We start from the raw sequence: 20,147 nt of genomic DNA, 5'->3' as shown, positions 1-20,147 counted from the left end.
AGTTTTGCTACAACAAGTGTATGGGACATTGGAAAAAAAAGTTGAATTTCCCCATGGGGATGAATAAAGTATCTATCTATCTATCTATCAATCTCATTGATATCTTTCCTGTAGGCAGGTGACCAAAACTGCACATGATACTCCAAAATAGGCCTCACCAACATCTTAAACAACTTCAACATAACATCCCAACTCCTGTATTTAGTACTCTGATTTATGAAGGCCAATGTGCCAGAAGTTCTCTGCCTGACCCCATCTACCTGTGACAACACTTTAAAGGAATTATGGATCTGTATTCCAGACCCTATTGTTCTACTGCACTTTTCAGTGCCCTACCGCTAACTGTGCAAAAACAACTCTGGTTTGTCTCCCAAGTGTAATACCTCACACTTGGCTGCATTAAATTCCATCTAACATTTTTCAGACCTTTTTTCCAGCTGGTCCAGATCCCACTGCAAGCTTTGATAGTCTTCCTTGCTATCCACTGCATGCACGAAGACAGTGAAAATGCCCGTCTTGTGTACAAATCGGATCGTTATGTACTATACATCTCTAATTTTCTAATTACACAGTGCACAGAGCTAGAGTAACAGAAAAAAAAAACAATAACAATGCAGAATAAAGTGTCAGTGATGAAACTTCTCCTCATCTCAGTGTAATACATCATATCCTCAGACACCTGGTTCTCCAGTCCTCGCTAGCGGAAAACAACAGCTGTATTTAGCACCTTCACTCCATCCGCAAAAAACAGGTTTTCCTGCTGGCCAACTATTTCAATTCCTAGATGTGTTTAATATTTCTACAATTTATGTTTCTCTTATGGGTGTTGTGTATCTGATGCTAAGTGCTAGTGATGTTGCTGCAAGTTTTATACCTGTGCACACATGGACTTGTGCGTATGACAATAAACTCAACTTTGACAGTCAAATTTTTATCACAGTGAGGCACTATTCAATGATGATTTCTTCCAGATTTATTTAATTAACAGAATACAAACTCCCAGCTGGCGTGGAGGGAATTGAACTTGCATCTCCAAACCCATAAAAGGACGCCTTGACATATTTGGCCCAAGACACAACCACTTCTCCCCCATCCCAGAGTCTCACTCCCTAATGCAGCTGTGGTATTCCTAATTAGGAAATCATTCCTCTCTTTCCCTTACGGGATTCTAGGCAATACTGAGTACTTTCTGGAAATTCTTGTGCAACATACACACAAAAAATTGCTGGAGAAACTCAGCAAATTAGGCAGTATCTACGGAGAGGAATAAACAGCCAAGACCTTTACAGTTCTGATGAAAGGTCTCTGCCTGAAACATTGACTGTTTATTCCCCTCCACTGACTTATTGAGTAGCCCCACTGTTTTGTGTGTGTTGCTCCAGCTCAGAGGGAGATTTGATGAGATCAGAAAGACCCAATGCACTTCACCCAGTGATGGAGCACTGCAAAAAAAAAAAAAGTGCTTTATGTAGGAAGTGCTGCTGCCAATTTCAGCTTCATTTATTGATCTGATATACATCGAAACCACCAATGAAATGCATCATTTGTGTTCACCCAAGGATTCAAGATACAGGTTTATTTATCACGTGTACATTGAAGCATGCAGTGAAATGTGTCGTTTGTGTTATCAATCAGCACATCCACAGGGTGCTGGGGGCAAGCTCACAAGTGTTGCATTCTGGCAGAATCAGGTTTAATATCATCGGTATACATTATGAAATTTCGTTGTTTTGCAGCAGCAGTACATTGCAATATATAGTAATAAAAACTGTGTGTATATACACACACACATATACACACACACGTATACACACACACATATACACACACACATATACACACACACACATATACACACACACATATACACACACACATATACACACACACATATACACACACACATATACACACACACATACAGAAATCTGATGATGGAGGGGAAGAAGCTGTTCCTGAAATGACGAGTGTGTGCGTCTCTTCAGGCTCTTCTATCTCCTTGTCGATGGTAGTAATAAAAGAGGGCATGGCGGGGGGGGGGGGGGTCCTCAGTGATGCAAGCCCCCTTTTTTGAGGCGTCACCTTTTGAAGGTGGTGAGACCATGATAGAGCTGGCTGAGTTTACAACTTCCTGTAGCTTTTTTCCAGTCCTGTGTAGTGACCCCTCCATACTAGAAGGCGATGCAACCAGTTGGAATGCTCTCTATGGTACTGACCAATTCCACTCAAACTCCTAATGAAATATTGCCACTGTCATCCCTGCTTTGTAACTGCACCAGTAGGTTGGGCCCAGGATCGATCTTCAGAGATGTTGAGACCCAGGAACTTGAAACTGCTCACCCTTTCCGCTCGATCCCTCGTTGAGAAACAGTGTGCCCTCAACTTCCCCTTCCTGAAGTCCACAGTCAATTCCTTTGACTTACTGACGTTGTTGTTGTGACACCATTCAACCAGCTGATCCATCTCACTCCTGTACACCTCCCCATCACCATCTGAAATTCTGACAACGATAGCTGTGTCATCGGCAAATTTATAGATGGCATTTGAGCTGTGCCCATCCACACGGTCGTGAGCATAGAGAGAGTAGAGCAGTGGGCCAAGTACGCACCCTCGAAGTGCGTGATCTGCAGATTGCGGGCCTCCAGGTGAAGGAGTCAAGGATCCAGATGCAGAGAGATGAAGACAGGCTCAGGTTTTGATTAGAATTGAGCACTGAGCTATACTCAATAAACAACAGGCTGATGCAAGTATTCAGTGATCCAAGGCCAGTGAGACTGCATCTGTGTAAACCAACACAGCATGCCCACAATGCTCGGCAGAACATAGAACACAAGCAGCAATAGAACACCAACAGAGAAACAAGCCTCTTTCTGCACACACACCAACTCCTCCTGTCCCAGGACAGGCTGCCTCCTCGCCTCCAGCAGACTTCTCTGGTGGACTCTCAGACTTGTAGGATCCGGGGCTTTGGCAATCAGGCTTCGACCATCCAGGGGAGGGAAACATGTAGTGGCATGGCCCTGAAGCTGGTGGACCTGCCGCCCCACAACCCCAACAGTGTGGGTTCGATCCTGATCCACTATGGTGTCTGGGTGGAACTTGCACCTCTTCACCCCTGCCACCCCCCACCCCCCATTCCACCGGTGCTCCAGTCTCCACCCTCATACCAAAGCCATGCAGCTCAGTGGGATAATAGTGCACTGGAATTTGCCCCTGGAGTCTGGGTAAGGGGTAGAACCTGGGGGCAGTTGATGGGAATGGGGGGGATGAAATGGGACCGTTGTATATGGGAGACTAGAGGACAGCACGTGGGTTATCCGTATGGGTAAACTGCTTCATTTTTGTTCAAGTTTAGTCGTTCAGCCATACACACGTATACAGTAAACCAAACCAGGGTCATACAGCCAGACACAGCACATCCAGGCACAAAATAATATTAACACAAGTGTATGCCCTGAAGATTAACAGGTTTATTTATTTAAGACAGTATAATATTACTGGCACTATTATTATAAAACAAGCAGTCATATGAATATGTAAACAGCAGCAATAAAAGATGGAAAGTGACTAGTGCAGAATGAGTGTGAGAGTTGGTGAGGAGGAGGAGATTGGCAGGGCATTCAGACTGGGTGTACATGTGTGCTGCGTGGGAGCAGGATGTTACAAAAGTCAGGGGTAAAAGAAGCATTACCCAACCTCATAGAAACACACACACACACACAATGTTGGAGGGACTCAGCAGGCCAGGCAGCATCGATGGAAAAGGACACGTCACTCTGAGACCCTTCCACAGGACTGGAGGCAAAAGGATGAGGAGTCAGAGCTCAGGAACCTGACAGTTCTGGTTCTTATGCTGCAGTGCCTTCTTGTCTGATGGCAGCAGCTCAAATAGTTTGTGGGAAGGATAGGAGGGGTAACAGCCCACCATATAGATCAGATCATTACACAGTGAACTGAGGTAGAACAAGGGACAACAGTAACAATGTACTGTAGATTAAGGTGTAACAGTTACAGAGAAAGTGCAGCGCAGGCCACAATGAGAATTCATCTTTATCTTATAAAAGGTCCATTCAGGAGTCTCATAAGATCATTTCATTACACAGTGCAGAGAGGTAGTACAAGGGAAAACAATAACAGAATTAAGTTCAAAAGCTGCAGAGAAAGTGCAGTGCAGGCAGGCCAAAAGGTGCAAGGCCATAATGAGGTAGATTGTGAGGTCAACAGTCCATCTGGTACCAGGGAACCATTTAGTTGTCTTTTAACAGAGGGGCAGAAGCTGTCCTTGAGCCTGGTCATATGTGCTTTCAGGCTTTTGTATCTTCTGCTTGGGGGGTGGGGGGGGGGGGAGGAGAAGAGAGGAGGTCAGGAATGGGTGTGGTCTGCTAGGACATCAAGAAGTATATACACAGAGAATACAGCAGACAATAAGATGCAAGGCCATAGATTGAGAGGCCAAGACTCCATCTTATCATAGTAGGGGACCATTTAATAACAGTAGGACAGAACCTATCCTCAAGCCTTGTGGTACATGATTTCAGGTTCTTGGCCTCGATAGTGTGAATGCACTTTTCCCCAGAGCTGGGGAATCAAGAACTACAGGGCACAAGTTTAAGGTGAGAGGGGAAGAGATAGAAACATAGAAACATAGAAAATAGGTGCAGGAGTAGGCTATTCAGCCCTTCGAGCCTGCACCACCATTCAGTATGATCATGGCTGATCATCCAACGCAGAACCCTGTACCTGCTTTCTCTCCATACCCCCTGATCCCTTTAGCCACAAGGGCCATATCTAACTTCCTCTTAAATATAGCCAATGAACCGGCCTCAACTGTTTCCTGTGGCAGAGAATTCCACAGATTCACCACTCTCTGTGTGAAGAAATTTTTCCTTATCTCGGTCCAAAAAGGCTTCCCCACTATCCTTAACCTGTGACCCCTCGTTCTGGACTTCCCCAACATCGGAAATAATCTTCCTGCATCTAGCCTGTCCAATCCCTTTAGAATTTTATACATTTCAATAAGATCCCACCTCAATCTTCTAAATTCCAGTGAGTATAAGCCTAGTCGATCCAGTCTTTCTTCATATGAAAGTCCTACCATCCCAGGAATCAATCTGGTGAACCTTCTCTGTACTCCCTCTATGGCAAGAATGTCTTTCCTCAGATTAGGGGACCAAAACTGCACACAATATTCTAGGTGCGGTCTCACCAAGGCCTTGTACAACTGCAATAGAACCTCCCTGCTCCTGTACTCAAACCCTTTTGCTATGAATGCCAACATACCATTTGCCTTTTTCACCGCCTGCTGTACCTGCATGCCCACTTTCAATGAATGGTGTACAATGACACCCAGGTCTCGTTGCATCTCACCTTTTCCTAATCGGCCACCATTCAGATAATAATCTGTTTTCCTGTTCTTGCATAACCTCACATTTATCCACATTAAATTGCATCTGCCATGAATTTGCCCACTCACCTAACCTATCCAAGTCACCCTGCATCCTTTTAGCATCCTCCTCTCAGCTAACACCGCCACCCAGCTTCGTGTCATCCGCAAACTTGAAGATGCTGCATTTAATTCCCTCCTCTAAATCATTAATATATATTGTAAACAACTGGGGTCCCAGCACTGAGCCTTGCAGTATCCCACTAGTCATTGCCTGCCATTCTGAAAAGGTCCCATTTACTCCCACTCTTTGCTTCCTGTCTGCCAACCAATTCTCTATCCACATCAAAACCATAACCCCAATACCGTGTGCTTTAAATTTGCACACTAATCTCCTGTGTGGGACCTTGTCAAAAGCCTTTTGAAAATCTAAATATACCACATCCACTGGCTCTCCCCTATCCACTCTACTAGTTACATCTTCAAAAAATTCTATAAGATTCGTCAGACATGATTTTCCTTTCACAAATCCATGCTGACTTTGTCCGATGATTTCACCTCTTTCCAAATGTGCTGTTATCACATCTTTGATAACTGACTCTAGCATTTTCCCCACCACCAATGTCAGACTAAATGGTCTATAATTCCCCGGTTTCTCTCTCCCTCCTTTTTTAAAAAGTGGGGTTACATTAGCCACCCTCCAATCCTCAGGAACTAATCCAGAATCTAAGGAGTTTTGAAGAATTATCACTAATGCATCCACTATTTCTTGGGCTATTTCCTTAAGCACTCTAGGATGCAGACCATCTGGCCCTGGGGATTTATCTGCCTTTAATCCCTTCAATTTACCTAACACCACTTCCCTACTAACATGTATTTCCCTCAGTTCCTCCATCTCACTAGACCCTCAGTCCCCTACTATTTCTGGAAGATTATTTATGTCCTCCTTAGTGAAGACAGAACCAAAGTTCAATTCAATTGGTCTGCCATGTCTTTGTCCCCTATGATCAATTCACCTGTTTCTGACTGTAAATGACCTACATTTGTCTTGACCAATCTTTTTCTTTTCACGTATCTATAAAAGCTTTTACAGTCAGTTTTTATGTTCCCTGCCAGCTTTCTCTCATAATCTTTTTCCCCTTTCCTAATTAAGCCCTTTGTCCTCCTCTGCTGGTCTCTGAATTTCTCCCAGTCCTCAGGTGTGCCGCTTTTTTTTGCTAATTTTTATGTTTCTTCTTTGGACTTGATACTACCCCTAATTTCCCTTGTCAGCCACGGGTGCACTACCTTCCCTGGTTTATTCTTTTGCCAAACTGGGATGAACAATTGTAGTTCAGCCATACGATCTTTAAATGCTTGCCATTGCAGATCTGATAGGAACTGGAGGGGTAACACAAGCGTGGTCAGTACATGGAAGTGGTTAAGGCAGGTACATTAACAACATTTAAATATATATTCTGCACCCCATTTTTCTTAGAGTGGTACAGGTTAGGTACATCCCAAAGATGAAGTGTTCCAAAGGGAGGATGAGGCAACTATGGCGAACAAGGGAAGTCAAGGACAGCATAAAATGAAAAGTGAGGGCATATATTGTAGCAAAAATTAGTGGGAAGTTAGAGGTTTGGGAGGCTTCTAAAACCAACATAAAAGAAAAAGCAAAGTAAGTAGAGAAAAGATTAAATACAAAGGTAAGCTAGCCAATAATATAAAAGAAGATACCAAAGTTTTTTCAGATATATAGAGGCTATCAAAATTTTTTTTCTGATATACAAAATATAAAAGAAAGGCAAGAGTGGATATTGAACCACCTGAGAGGTAGCAATGAGAGACAAAAAAAAAATGGCAGGCAAACTTTAGTATTTTGTATCAGTCTTAACGGTGGAAGACACTAGCAGTATGCCCGAAAGCTGAGAATACCAGGGGACAGAAGTGAGTGTCATTGCTATTACCCAGGAGAAGATACTCGGGAAGCTGTAAGGTCTGAAGGTTGGTAAGTCGCCTGGACCAGATGGTGTACACCCCAGTCTTCTGAAAGAGGTAGCTGAAGAGATTGTGGAGAATCTCCAGATTCTGGAATGGTTCCAGGGGACTGGGAACTTGCAAAGGTCACTCCACTCCCTGAGAAGGGAGGGAGGCAGAAAAATAAAGGAAATTTAGGCCAGTTAGCCTGACTTCAGTGGTTGGGAAAATGCTGGAATTAATTTTTAAGGATGAGATTTTAGGGTACTTGGAGACACAAGATAAAAAGGGTTGAAGTCAGCATGGTTTCCTTAAGAGGTAATCTTGCCTGACAAATCTGTTAGAATTTATTGAGGAAATAACAGTCACAATAGACAAAGGAGAGTCAGTGGATTTTTTTAAAAACTTACAATTTCAGAAGGCCCATGACAAGGTGCTTAACAAAATAAGAACCCATATTACAGGAAAGATGTGAGAATGGACAGAAGATTGGCTGACTAGCAGGAGGAAATGAGGGGGAACAAAGGGAGTCTATTTTGGTTGGCTGCTGGTGACAAGTGGTGTTCCACTGGGGTCAGTATCAGGGCTACTTCTTTTCACATTATACGTCAATGATTTGGATGACAGAACTGATGGTTTTGTGGCCAAGTTTGCTGACGATACAAAGATAGGTAGAGGGGAAGACAGTGTCGCAGAGGCAGGGATTCTGCAGAAGGACAGATTGGAAGAAAGAGCAAAGACATGGCAGATAGAATATAGTGCAGGGAAGTGTACGGTCATGCACTTTGGTAGAAGGAATAAAGGTGTAGACAATTTTCTAAATGGGGAGAAAATTCAAAAATGAGAGATGCAAAGGGACTTGGGAATCTTTGCGCAGGATTCCTTAAAGGTTAACTTGCAAGCTGAGTTGCCAGTGCAGAAAGTAAATGGATTGTTAACATTCATTTTGAGAGGACTGGAATACAACAGCTAGAATATGTCGCCGAGGCTTTATAAGACATTAGTTAGACCATACTTGGGGTATCGTGAGCAATTTTAGACCCATTATCTAAGAAAAGATGTGCTGCCATTGGAGAGGGTCTAGAGGAAGTTCACAAGAATGATTCCAGGAATGAAAGGGTTAATGTGTGAGGAGCACTCGATAGCTCTAGGCTTGTACTCACTGGAGTTTAGAGGAATAAGGGTGGGGAGGGGGGGGAAAAACAGGATCTCATTGAAATCTATCAACTATTGAAAGGTCTGGAGAGGGTGGATATAGAGAGGATGTTTCCTATAGTGGGTGAGGCTAGGACCAGGGTGCACAACATCAGTATAGAGGCTCGTCCACTTAGACGAGAAATGAGGAGGAATTTCTTTAACCAAAGGGTGGTAAATCTATGGAATTCATTGCCACAGACGGCAATGGAGGCTAAGTCATTGAGTATATTTAAAGTGGAGGTTAATATGTTCTTGAGTAGTCAGGGTGTCAAAGGTTATGGGAAGAAGGCAGGAGAATAGGATTGAGAGGGATAATAAGTCAGCCATGATGGAATGGTGGAGCAGATTTGATGGGCTGAATGGCCTAATTCTGCTCCTATGTCTTAAGGTCTTACATGGATGGGAAAAATTGAGAGAGATTGAGCAAAATGAGGGCAAATGGGACTAGCTTCAACAGGAATCTTGGTTAGCATGGAGCAGTTGGGCCAAGGGGCCTAGTTTTATTTTGTATTACTCTATATTCTGGTTAGTTTTTAGCCAGTGATATTTGCTGAGTGATAGCCAGTGTAAAGTGGAGAACTCCCCTGCTTTACTGGGAACTTCCTTTATGGTGGATTATGTTCCAGTTTCACACCTCACCAGATAGACACCTTCTGCAACAGTGCATCACTCCTGATAGTTAGAGGGGACAGAAAGAGGCCCTTCAGCCCAACCCATCCATGCTAACCCTTTCACCCATCTGTAGCAATCCAATTTGCCTACATTATGACCCCGTCTTTATTTGCATATTTAATGTCTGCCTAAACATCTTTTAAATATGGTAATTATTTCTTATTTTTACCCTTCACTGACTCGGTCAACACTTCCCACTGCCTTAGGAAAGCAGCCAACATACTCAAGGACCCCTCCCACCCTGTTCATTGTCTCTTCATCCCCCCCCCTCCCATCAGGCAGAAGAGAAAAAAGCCTGAAAGCATGTACCACCAGGCTTAAGGACAGCTTCTACCCTGCTGTTATAAAACTACTGAATGGTCCCCGGTATGATAAGATGGACCCTTGATCTCACAATCAATCATGACCCTGCACCTTATTGTCTGCCTGCACTGCTCTCTCTCTTTATGCCACATTCTGCTTTCCTTTTGTTCTACCTTGATGTACATGCGCAAGGAATAAACTGTAGTTAGACACAAAAACAAAAGCTTTTCACAGTACTTCAGCACGTGACAGTAATGAACCAATCCTACCACCTCCTCTGACAGTACATTCCAGATTTCAAACACACAAAATCAAACCCCTGAAATTCCCTTTACACCTCCTTCTGCTCCCCTTAGATCTCTGCCCTTCTATGTTTGACACCCATACTTCAGCAAAGAAAGTCCAACTATCTCCCCTCTCTCAACCTTAAATATCCACCCAACCCTCACAAAAAGTATCTCAATGAATTGCACAGATTCACCACCCTCTGGCTGAAGAAATTCCTCCCCATCTCTGTTCTAAAGGGATGTCCTTGTATTCTGAGGGTGTCCCCTCTGGTTCTCAACTCTCCCAATATAGGAAACACCCTCTCCAAGTACAACAATACTTCTACTCCCAGTGATTAGTCAGAGACTAAAGACTGCAGCACCAGTAGTGGGGACAAAGAAGGTATGGTTCCTGGATGTCAACATCTCCGAGGATCTATACTGGGCCCAACATACTGATGCAGTTACAAAGAAAGCACGACAGTGGCGATATTTAATGGAATTTGGGGAGAATTGTTACGTCACCAAGACACCAGCAAATTTCTACAATTGCACAGCCAAGAGCATTCTAATTGTTTGCATCACTGTCTGCCATGCAGAGGCCACTGCACAGGATTGGAAAAAGTTGCAGAATGTTGTAGCTCCATCACGGGCACTAGCCTCCCCAGCATCAAGGACACCTTCAAAAGGCAATGCCTCAAAAAGGCAGCGTCCATAAGGAGCCCAATTCATCCAGGTCATGCCCTCTTAGAAACATAGAAAACTTACAGCACAATACAGGCCCTTCGGCCCACAAAGCTGTGCCGTACATGTCCTTACCACAGAAATTACCTAGTCTTACCCATAGCCCTCTATTTTTCTAAGCTCCACTTACCTGATCCAGGAGTCTCTTAAAAGACTATCATTTCTGCCTCCACTTCTGCCGCTGGCAGCCCATTCCACACACTCACCACTCTCTCGGTAAAAAACTTACCCCTGACATCTCATCTGTACCTACTTCCAAGCACCTTAAAACTATACCTTCTCGTGCTAGCCATTTCAGCCCCGGGAAAAAGCCTCTGACTATCCAAACGATCAATGCCTCTCATCATCTTATACACCTCTATCAGGTCACCTCTCATCTTCCGTCACTCCAAGGTGAAAAGGCTGAGCTCACTCAACCTGTTTTCATAAGGCATGCTCCCCAATCCAGGCAAATCTCCTCTGCACCCTTTCTATGGTTTCCACGTCCTTCCTGTAGTGAGGCGACCAGAATTGAGCGCAGTACTCCAAGTGGGGTCTGACCAGGGTCCTATATTGTTGCAACATTACCTCTCGGCTCTGAAACTCAATCCTACGATTGATGAAGGCCAATGCACCGTGTGCCTTTTTAACCACAGAGTCAACCTGCGCAGCTGCTTTGAGTGTCCTATGGACTCAGACACCAAGATCCCTCTGATCCTCCACATTGCCAAGAGACTTACCATTAATGCTGTATTCTGTCATCATGCTTGACCTACCAAAATGAACCACCTCAAACTTATCTGGGTTGAACTCCATCTGCCACTTCTCAGCCCAGTTTTGCATCCTATCAATGTCCCGCTGTAACCGCTGACAGCCCTCCACACTATCCACAACACTCCCAACCTTTGTGTCATCAGAAAATTTACTAACCCATCCCTCCACTTCCTCATCCAGGTCATTTACAAAAATCATGAAGAGGAGGGGTTCCAGAACAGATCCCTGAGGCACACCACTGGTCACCGACTTCCATGAAGAATATGACCCATCTACAACCACTCTTTGCCTTCTGTGGGCAAGCCAGTTCTGGATCCACAAAGCAATGTCCCTTTGGATCCCATGCCTCCTTACTTTCTCAATAAGCCTTGCATGGGGTACCTTGTCAAATGCCTTGCTGAAATCCATATACACTACATCTACTGCTCTACCTTCATCAATGTGTTTAGTCACATCCTCAAAAAATTCAATCAGGCTCGTAAGACTGAGGTAAGACTCACTGGTCTATAATTTCCTGGGCTATCTCTACTCCCTTTCTTGAATAAGGGAACAACACCCACAACCCTCCAATCCTCCAGAACCTCTCCCATCCTCATTGATGATGCAAAGATAATCGCCAGAGGCTCGGCAATCTCCTCCCTCGCTTCCCACAGCAGCCTGGGGTACATCCCATCCAGTCCCAGCAACTTATCCAACTTGATGCTTTCCAAAAGCTCCAGCACATCCTCTTTCTTAATGTCTATATGCTCAAGCTTTTCAGTCTGCTGCAAGTCATTCCTACAACCGCCAAGATCCTTTTCTGCAGTGAATACTGAAGTAAAGTATTCATTAAGTACCTCTGCTATCTCCTCCGGTTCCATACACACTTTTCCACTGTCACACTTGATTGGTCCTATTCTCTCATGTTCTTGTTCTTCACACACTTGTAGAGTGCCTTGGGGTTTTTCTTCACCTTGTCCGCCAATGCCTTCTCATGGCCCCTTCTGGCTGTCCTAATTTCATTCTTAAGCTCCTTCCTGTTAGCCTTATAAGCTTCTAGATCTCTATCATTACCTAGCTTTTTGAAATTTTCATAAGCTCTTCTTTTGTTCTTCACTAGATTTATAACAGCCTTTGTACACCACGGTTCCTGTACCCTACCATGCTTTCCGTCTGATTGGAATGTAACTACGCAGAACCCCACGCAAAAATATCACCTGAACATTTGCCACATTTGTTCCGTACATTTCCCCGAGAACATCTGTTTCCAACTTATGCTTCCAAGTTCCTGCCTGATAGTCTCAAATTTCCCCTTACTCCAATTAAACACTTTCCTAACTTGTCTGTTCCTATTCCTCTCCAATGCTATGGTAAAGGAGATAGAATTATGATCACTATCACCAAAATGCTCTCCCACTGAGAGATCTGACACCTGACCAGGATTATTTCCCAATACCAGATCAAGTACAGCCTCTCCTCTTGTAGGCTTATCTACAAATTGTGTCAAGAAACCTTTCTGAACACACCTAACAAACTCCACCCCATCTAAACCCCTCACCCTAGGGATATGCCAATCAATATTTGGGAAATTAAAATCTCCCACCACAACAACCCTGTTATTATTACACCTTTCCAGAATCTGTCTCCCTATCTGCTCCTCGATGTCCCTGTTACTATTGGGTGGTCTATAAAAAGCATCCAGTAGAGTTATTGACTCCTTCCTGTTCATAACTTCCACCCACAGAGACTCCGTAGACAATCCCTCCATGTCCTCCTCCTTTTCTGCAGCCGTGACACTATCTCTGATCAACAGTGCCACGCTCCCAACTCTATTGCCTCCCTCCCTGGCCTTCCTGAAACATCTAAATCCTGGCACTCCCAGTAGCCATCACTCTCCAGCACCATCCAAGCCTTTGTAATGTCCACAATGTCATAGCTGCAAGTGCTGATCCACGCTCTAAGCTCATCCACTTTGTTCATAATACTCCTTGCGTTAAAATAGACACATCTCAAACCATCAGTCTGAGCGCGTCCCTTCTCTGTCACCTACCTATCCTCCCTCTCCTGACTATTACCCACTTACCTGTCTCCCCAGGCCCCGGAGTGACTACCTGCCTATAGCACCTCTCTATCACCTCCTCACTCTCCCTGACCAGACGAAGATCTTCTCATTGTTACCACCAAGGTGGTGGTACTGGAACCTGAAGACACATATTCAACATTTCAGGAACTGCTTCTTCCCTCTACCATCAGATTTCTGAATGGACGATGAAACCATGAATCATACCTCAGTAATTTTCCCCTCTCTGTGATAGTTCTGATTATGTATTACTGGTGCCACAAAACAACAAATTTCATGACGTATGCTGATGATACTAAAGCTGATTCTGACATCCACTCTATGTCTTTCAATATTTGTTATGTTTCAACAAAATCTCTCTCCTTCCTTTAAACACCAGTAGGTACAGGCTCAGAACTGGCAAGCATTAACTCTTTCATTCCTGGAATAATTCTTGTGAACCTCCTCTGGACCCTCTCCAATGTCAGCATATTAAGCCCAGAGCTGCTCACAGTATTACAAGTGTGGCGGACCAATACCTCAGCTTTACATCCTTGCTCGTATCAGCTGTCCCTCTTGAAATGCATGCAAACATTACATTTGCCTTCCTTCCTACTGATATCCATGGCTAGTCAAGAGCTTTGTACTGAGCTGTGTATCATCAAGAACACTGCAGAAATATTGAACTGGAAACTCCTGCAATAGTAGAAACAGTTATATCCACAAGGGAATAGCAGACTGAGAAACAAAAAGCCAAAAAAAAATGAAACAGTTGCCAGAAGTCTAAAACCAAAGCAGAAAATGTTGGAAACACTCAGCATGTCTGACAAGTGTGGTTTTGCAAAATTTGACCCAAGACCTTAACTGTTTCCCTCTGTCCCTACAGACACTGTCCGACCTGTTGAGTGTTTCCAGTGATTCTTTTGCAAACCTTGCTGCAGTGACTTAATCTAAAAACAGTATGGTTTACATCAAGCCCAGCAGTTCAAGCTACATGGTAATGTAATGCCACAGCACGGGGCTCGCAATCAAAGTCAAAGCGGAGTTTACTGTCAGATGCTCAAGTCCATGTATCTACAGGCGCAATGAAAAAAAAATTATTTGCAGCAGCATCACAGGCACATAGCATCAGATTTGCAGCATTCACATATATTAAACATAAACTTTACACAATCTTTACAAGAAAAAAACAGAATTAGGAAAATAAATAAAGCTCATGTCAGTGCAATGCTGCTGACTGTAAGTGATCAGGATGGTGCCGGTTGGTCCAGGAACTGAACGATTGAAGAGAAGTAGTTCAACCCTTCATCCTGCTTCAGGAAAATAACCAACATAATTTTAAGATCGGGCTTTAATTCAAGCCGCTGTCTGTGAGGAGTTTGTACGTTCTCCCCGCGACCGCGCGTGCTTCCTCCGACGTTCCAAAGACGTACAGGCTAGGGTCAGTAAATTGTGGGAATGCAAGAAGCATGCTGGCACTTGTGGGCTTCCCCCAGCACAATCCTCGCTGATCTGATTTGACACAAACAACACATTTCCCTGTAGGTTTCGATTTAGTGTATCAGGGCCGACAGGTTGACATCCAGAGCGGAGATAAAGGCTTGGTCAGCTGAAGGTGAAGGTACGGTGGTGTTGCAGTCAGCCTAACCTCTCACAGCACCAACTGCAAGACTGAGTTCAATTCCCGCCACTGTCTGTAAGGAGTTCGTAGATTCTCCCCTTGACTGTGCAGGATTCCTCTGGGGGCTTCAGTTTCCTCCCACATTCCAAAGACGTACAGGTTAGGGTTAATAAGTTATAGATATACTACATAGGTATCAAAAGTGTTGCGACACTCGCGGGCTAACCCCAGCACATCCTTGCACAATGCTAGTGATTAACACAAACAATGCATTTCACTGAGTTTCAATGTACATGTGACAAATAAAGCTAACCTTTAAAAATCCCTTTAAAATCTAGTGGGAAGAGACAGAACAGAGTACGCCAACCTCCATTCTACACTTAGCCCTCCGAAATCAGACATGAACGTGTAACCTTCTGACTCACAGCCCAGAGTGCAACCCCCACAGCCACCACTAACAGAAAAAAACAGCACCTTTGGGCATTGGTTCTGTGGCCTTCTCTCCCCATACTCTATGTTGTACCTCACGATGACACAGAAGTCCACACCTCTCTGCCACACTTAGAACAAAAAAAAAGTTCAATCATACTCACAAAGGCAGTATGCCAGCAGCTCTATTAGGTGTTTGAGAAGATTTGCTATGTCACCAAGGACTATCTACAAATTTCCACAGAAGTACAACATTCTAACCGATTAATGCACCTGGTATGGAGTCTCCAATGCACAGGATTTCAAGGTGGCAGCATTCACCATTAAGAAATCTCACCATCCAGGACATGCCCTCTTCTCAATGCTACTATTAAGGAGGTGGTACAGGAACTACAAGGTCTCACCTTGTCAAGCAGCCTCAAGTGTGGCACCTGGTCAAAGGCCTTCTGAAAGTCCAAGTAAAAAAGCATCCACTGACTTTCCTTTGTTACTTCCTCAAAGAAATCCAATACATTTATCCGGCAAGATTCTCCCACGAGGAAAACAGGCTGACTTCATGCTATGTTATAATGTACCGCCAAGTACTCCAAAATTTCATCCTTAATAGATTCTCACCAACCACTGACGTCAGGCTTATTGTCTTCCACTTTCTTCTTTTGCCTCCCTCGCTTTCTTAAGGAGTGACGCACGCCTGCACTGCATTTTCCATGCACTGTCACTGATTGTTCTTGTACATGGAAATGAATTGATCTAGACTCAGCGCACCCGCTAGATAATTTGAATATACAATCAGCCAACCATGTGGCAGCAACTCAATGGGTACAAGCATGCTGACATGAAGTTCAGATGTCGTTCAGACCAAACAGCAGAATGGAGAAGAAATGTGATCCAAGTGACTTTGACCGTGAAATGACTGTTGGTGCCAGTTGAGGTGATTTGAGTATCCCAGAAACTGTTGATTTCCTGGGATTTTCACATGCAACAATCTCTAGAGTTCACAGAGAATGGTGAGGAAAAACAAAAAAAAAATCCAGTGAGTGGCATTTCTGTGGGTGAAACGCCTTGTTCGTGAGGGATATCAGAGGAGAATAACCAGACTGGTTCAAGCTGGCAGGGAGGCAACAGTGACTCAAATAACCACGTGTTACAACAGTGGTTTGCAGAAGAGCATCTGTAAACACACAACATGTTGAACCTTGAAGTGGATGGGCTACAGCAGCAGAGGACCACGGGCATACACTCAGTGCCCTCTTGATTGGGTACAGGAGGCGTTTAACAAAGTGGCCACTGAGTGTATATCTATTTTTTTGACATACAGCATGGAGTAGGTATTCTGGCCCTTCGAGCCCTACTGCTTAACAACCCCCCAATTTAATCTTAGCCTCATCATGCGACAAATTACAGTGACCAATTAACCTACCAACCAGTACGTCTTTGGACTGTGGGAGGAAACCGGAGCACCCGGAGGAAACCCATGCAGTCACAGGGAGAATGTGCACACTCCTTCCAGGCAGCGGTGAGACCGTATGCAGGACGAGTTTCTTCATGTGCCTTTTGACGTGACAATAATAAGCCAAGGACGACAGGCTGAACCAGTCACTCTGCTTTCCACGCAGAATGTCCAAATCTCTCAGTCCAACACCACCTCCCAACCATCCTGGAGACAAGGAACCAGACCAAAACCAGGAAAATCAGTTTTTTCTCAGCCCTTTAACTTCCCCACTGATCATCTCCGAGATTCTTTCTTTATCCCCCCCCGCCCACCTGACTTCACCTATCACCTTCCAGCTTGTACTCCTTCCCCCCTCCCCATCTCCTTCCCCCCGCCTTTTTCGTCCTGACGAAGAGTTTCAACCTGGAACATCAGCTGTTTTTTCCCCCCATTTCCATAGATGCTGCCTGAGTTCCTCCAGCAGTCTGTCTGTTTTCCTCCGGGAGCATCAGTGATGCCCTCCCAACAGTCCAATGCCCAGAGACAGAGACAGGTACCGTTGGGCGAGAGGGAGCACCTCACGCGGTTCACAGGAGAAGGTCGTGGGCTGGAGAGTGTTCGAACCCAGCCTCAGTCACGTAACGCCAGGGAATAACACATCCAAATGACAGACAGAGTAGTGACAACAAACAGCTCGGCACCAAAGAATGACAGGGTATTCCCCTCTCTCTCCTCCTCCCAATCCCCATCTCAAATACCCTTATTGTTTTAAACCCTTCTCTCCCACACATATTCTTTCCAATATCTTTCCTGTTGTTTTAATCTCTCTCCCACACTTTCAGCTTCATGATTATTTTAATCTCCCTTCAGTCTCATCCCCTCTCCTCGATACCCCTCTGCAATGCTCCCCTTCATCCATTCTTCTTATGCTTCTCTCTCCATCCCCTTCTACCCTCCCTTATTCTCTTTCCCTCCTTCCACAATTGCCCATCTTCTTCATTTCCTTTCCTTTCTCGCCGTCTGACTCCCTCTCCTCAGCCTCTCCAACATCCCCCTCATTCCTGTCTCTCACCTAACTTCCTCCTGCTCTCCCTTCCCTCCCTCTTTCAACCCTTTACTTTCTCATTCTCTCTTCCCTACCCTCCTCTCCTATACCTCTCCCTCCCTGAATCCCCCACCCCATCCCCATCTCCTACACCGCTTCCTCCTCACTATCCCCATCTCGCAGTTCTGTCCTCCCATACCTCCTCTCTCCCCCACCACCCCATTTTCTCTCTTCCCTACGCCTCTCCCTCTTGCCCCCTCTCTCTGAGCAGGGTGGCGTTGCTCAATACACATCCCAGCAGAGCTGACAGCCGTGGCGTGCTCGGCCCCTAGGGTTAGAGGGGAATCTGCCTCTCCCCCCATAGTCCTCTTTGTCTGTACCTCCCGCCTCCTCACTGATCCCCACCTTTCACCACCCCCCCCCCACCCCGTTGCAGACTTCACTGGAGAATTCCCCATCCCCAGCCACCCTCCCTTCCTCCCTCTGCACCCCCGCACTCGCCTCCCTCACTCACTCCCACCCCCCCTCCTTTCACAACACCGGCTGTAGACAAAGGATACCGAACCGTCCCGAATCACAGCCGGACCCACATCCCACCCCTCGCCGGCACAACGGGACCCGGGGAAGCGTGGGAGGGAGTCATTTCGACCAACACCCCCAGAACAGAAACAGACAGCCGAGCCCCTAACCTCCCATTCAAAGAAAGACATCGCACCCCCCCCCCCCCCGTGTATTGCTTTGAAGGCAGAAGGAAGGGTACCCACCTCGGGTTCAGCGAGCGGACCGTCCCCGTCGCCTCTGGGTCGCGGAGTCTTTAGCCGTCTCTATTGTTTTGCTTCCATCCAGGGGGGCAAGTTGTTCCGAGCCTCCCGACGCGGAGAGTTCCTGTATCCCTAGCCCACCCGGACCCTGGTCTCTCTCACACGGACTCTAGCAGCCCCCCACCCCCCAGCGCCAGCTGGGTACAAGCCCTCCCGACTGTCCCTCCCACCCTACCCCCCCTCCCTTCAGGGCTCACCTCCACCTCAGCTCCGAACCTCCATGGCAGCAACCACAATAAACACCCCCGCCTCCCGGCTCTGCTAAGTGTTGGGACATTACCTCACTGACAGAGCCTACCAACTAGCCGGCAGGCGGAGAGGGGCAGCCCCATCCTAATCTTAACCCCTCAGATACCCTCTGCTTCTTCCCACGCCTTTGGAAAGGGGCTTCCAGGGAGGAAGGTGGGGTGAAGAGGACCGGGAACCCTTCACTAGCAGAGAAAACGGGGCCTATTATTTCACAGTTTGCCGCCCTGCGCGTTATGCAATCCAATGAACCTCTCTTTCTTTTTCTCTCTCTTTAAATGGATCGCTCCACAACAGACACACCGGGAGACACAAGTCATTAACCATTATCGTGCCGCTCTGTTTACACGCCAGATCCCCATCTACAGAACCAATCAACATGCATCGATGTATTTGAACTATCTTATGTATTTATATTTATTCTGTTTGTTTTTAATTGCTCATGTTCTTTATCTTAGTGTCCTTTTTCAATTCTGCACCGAATTCGGATTAACAATTGTTTCGTTCTCCTTTACGCTGCGCACTGGAAATGAGATTAAACAATGTAGAATCTTCAATCTTCGGCCCACAGAACTCAAACTGTCCTACAGTCACACAGAACTGAAACAGATTTGCTTTCAGATTCATTTAAGGACCACCCCCCCCCCCCCCCCCCACCGCCCAGGACATGCCCTCTTCCCATTGCCACCATCAGGAAGGAGGAACAGGAGCCTGAAGACACACACTGGGTGATTCAGAGACAGCTTCTTCCCCTCTGCCATCAGATTTCTGAACAGTCCATCAACACGACCTCACTGTTATTTTGCTCCCTTTTTGCACTACTATTTTAATTTATATATATTTTCTAGTATGTATAGCAGCGTACTGCTGCCGCAAAACAACAAATTTCACGATGCATGTCACTGACGCGAAACCTACTTCTGATTCTGCTTTACTTATTGGTCACGTCCTACTTCGAAGCATGCAGTGAGATTGCGCCAACAACCAACACAACCGAACGATGCGCTGGGGGCAGCCTGCAAATGTTGCCACACTTTCCAGCGCCAACATAGCACGTCCACCACGTTCAGCAGAACGACGACAGCACCATGATCAGGGTTCAATTCCCAATGCTGTCTGTAAGGAGTTTGTATGTTCTCCCCGCTGACTTCATAGGTTTCCTCCAGGAGCTCGGGTCTCCTCCTACGTTCCAGAGAAGCGCAGGTCGGGTCCCACCCCCCCTGGCACATCCTCAGAAT

The 20,147-nt window shown here is 45.6% G+C and overlaps 1 protein-coding gene across 11 annotated transcripts in view; it reads right to left on the bottom strand.

The window, feature by feature from the left end:
• Nucleotides 1-19,152, bottom strand: part of tmem198ab (transmembrane protein 198ab) — a 103,909-nt gene extending 84,757 nt beyond the window's left edge. For 7 of the 11 annotated variants that reach the window (XM_073046207.1, XM_073046209.1, XM_073046206.1 and 4 more), the window contains exon 1: nt 18,607-18,785. The gene's annotated coding sequence lies outside the window, so the exon portion shown is untranslated. Of the gene's footprint in view, nt 1-18,606; nt 18,786-18,860 lie in introns of those variants that run through there. The other 4 variants (XM_073046210.1, XM_073046212.1, XM_073046208.1 and 1 more) reach the window with 1 other exon arrangement.
• Nucleotides 19,153-20,147: the final 995 nt, after the last annotated feature.

Source organism: Hemitrygon akajei, chromosome 5 (genome assembly GCF_048418815.1).
Source record: "Hemitrygon akajei chromosome 5, sHemAka1.3, whole genome shotgun sequence".
Taxonomy (NCBI): Eukaryota; Metazoa; Chordata; class Chondrichthyes; order Myliobatiformes; family Dasyatidae; genus Hemitrygon; species Hemitrygon akajei.
The sequence above is the reverse complement of the archived record's forward strand: the minus strand, read 5'-3'. Positions and strand labels throughout refer to the sequence as shown.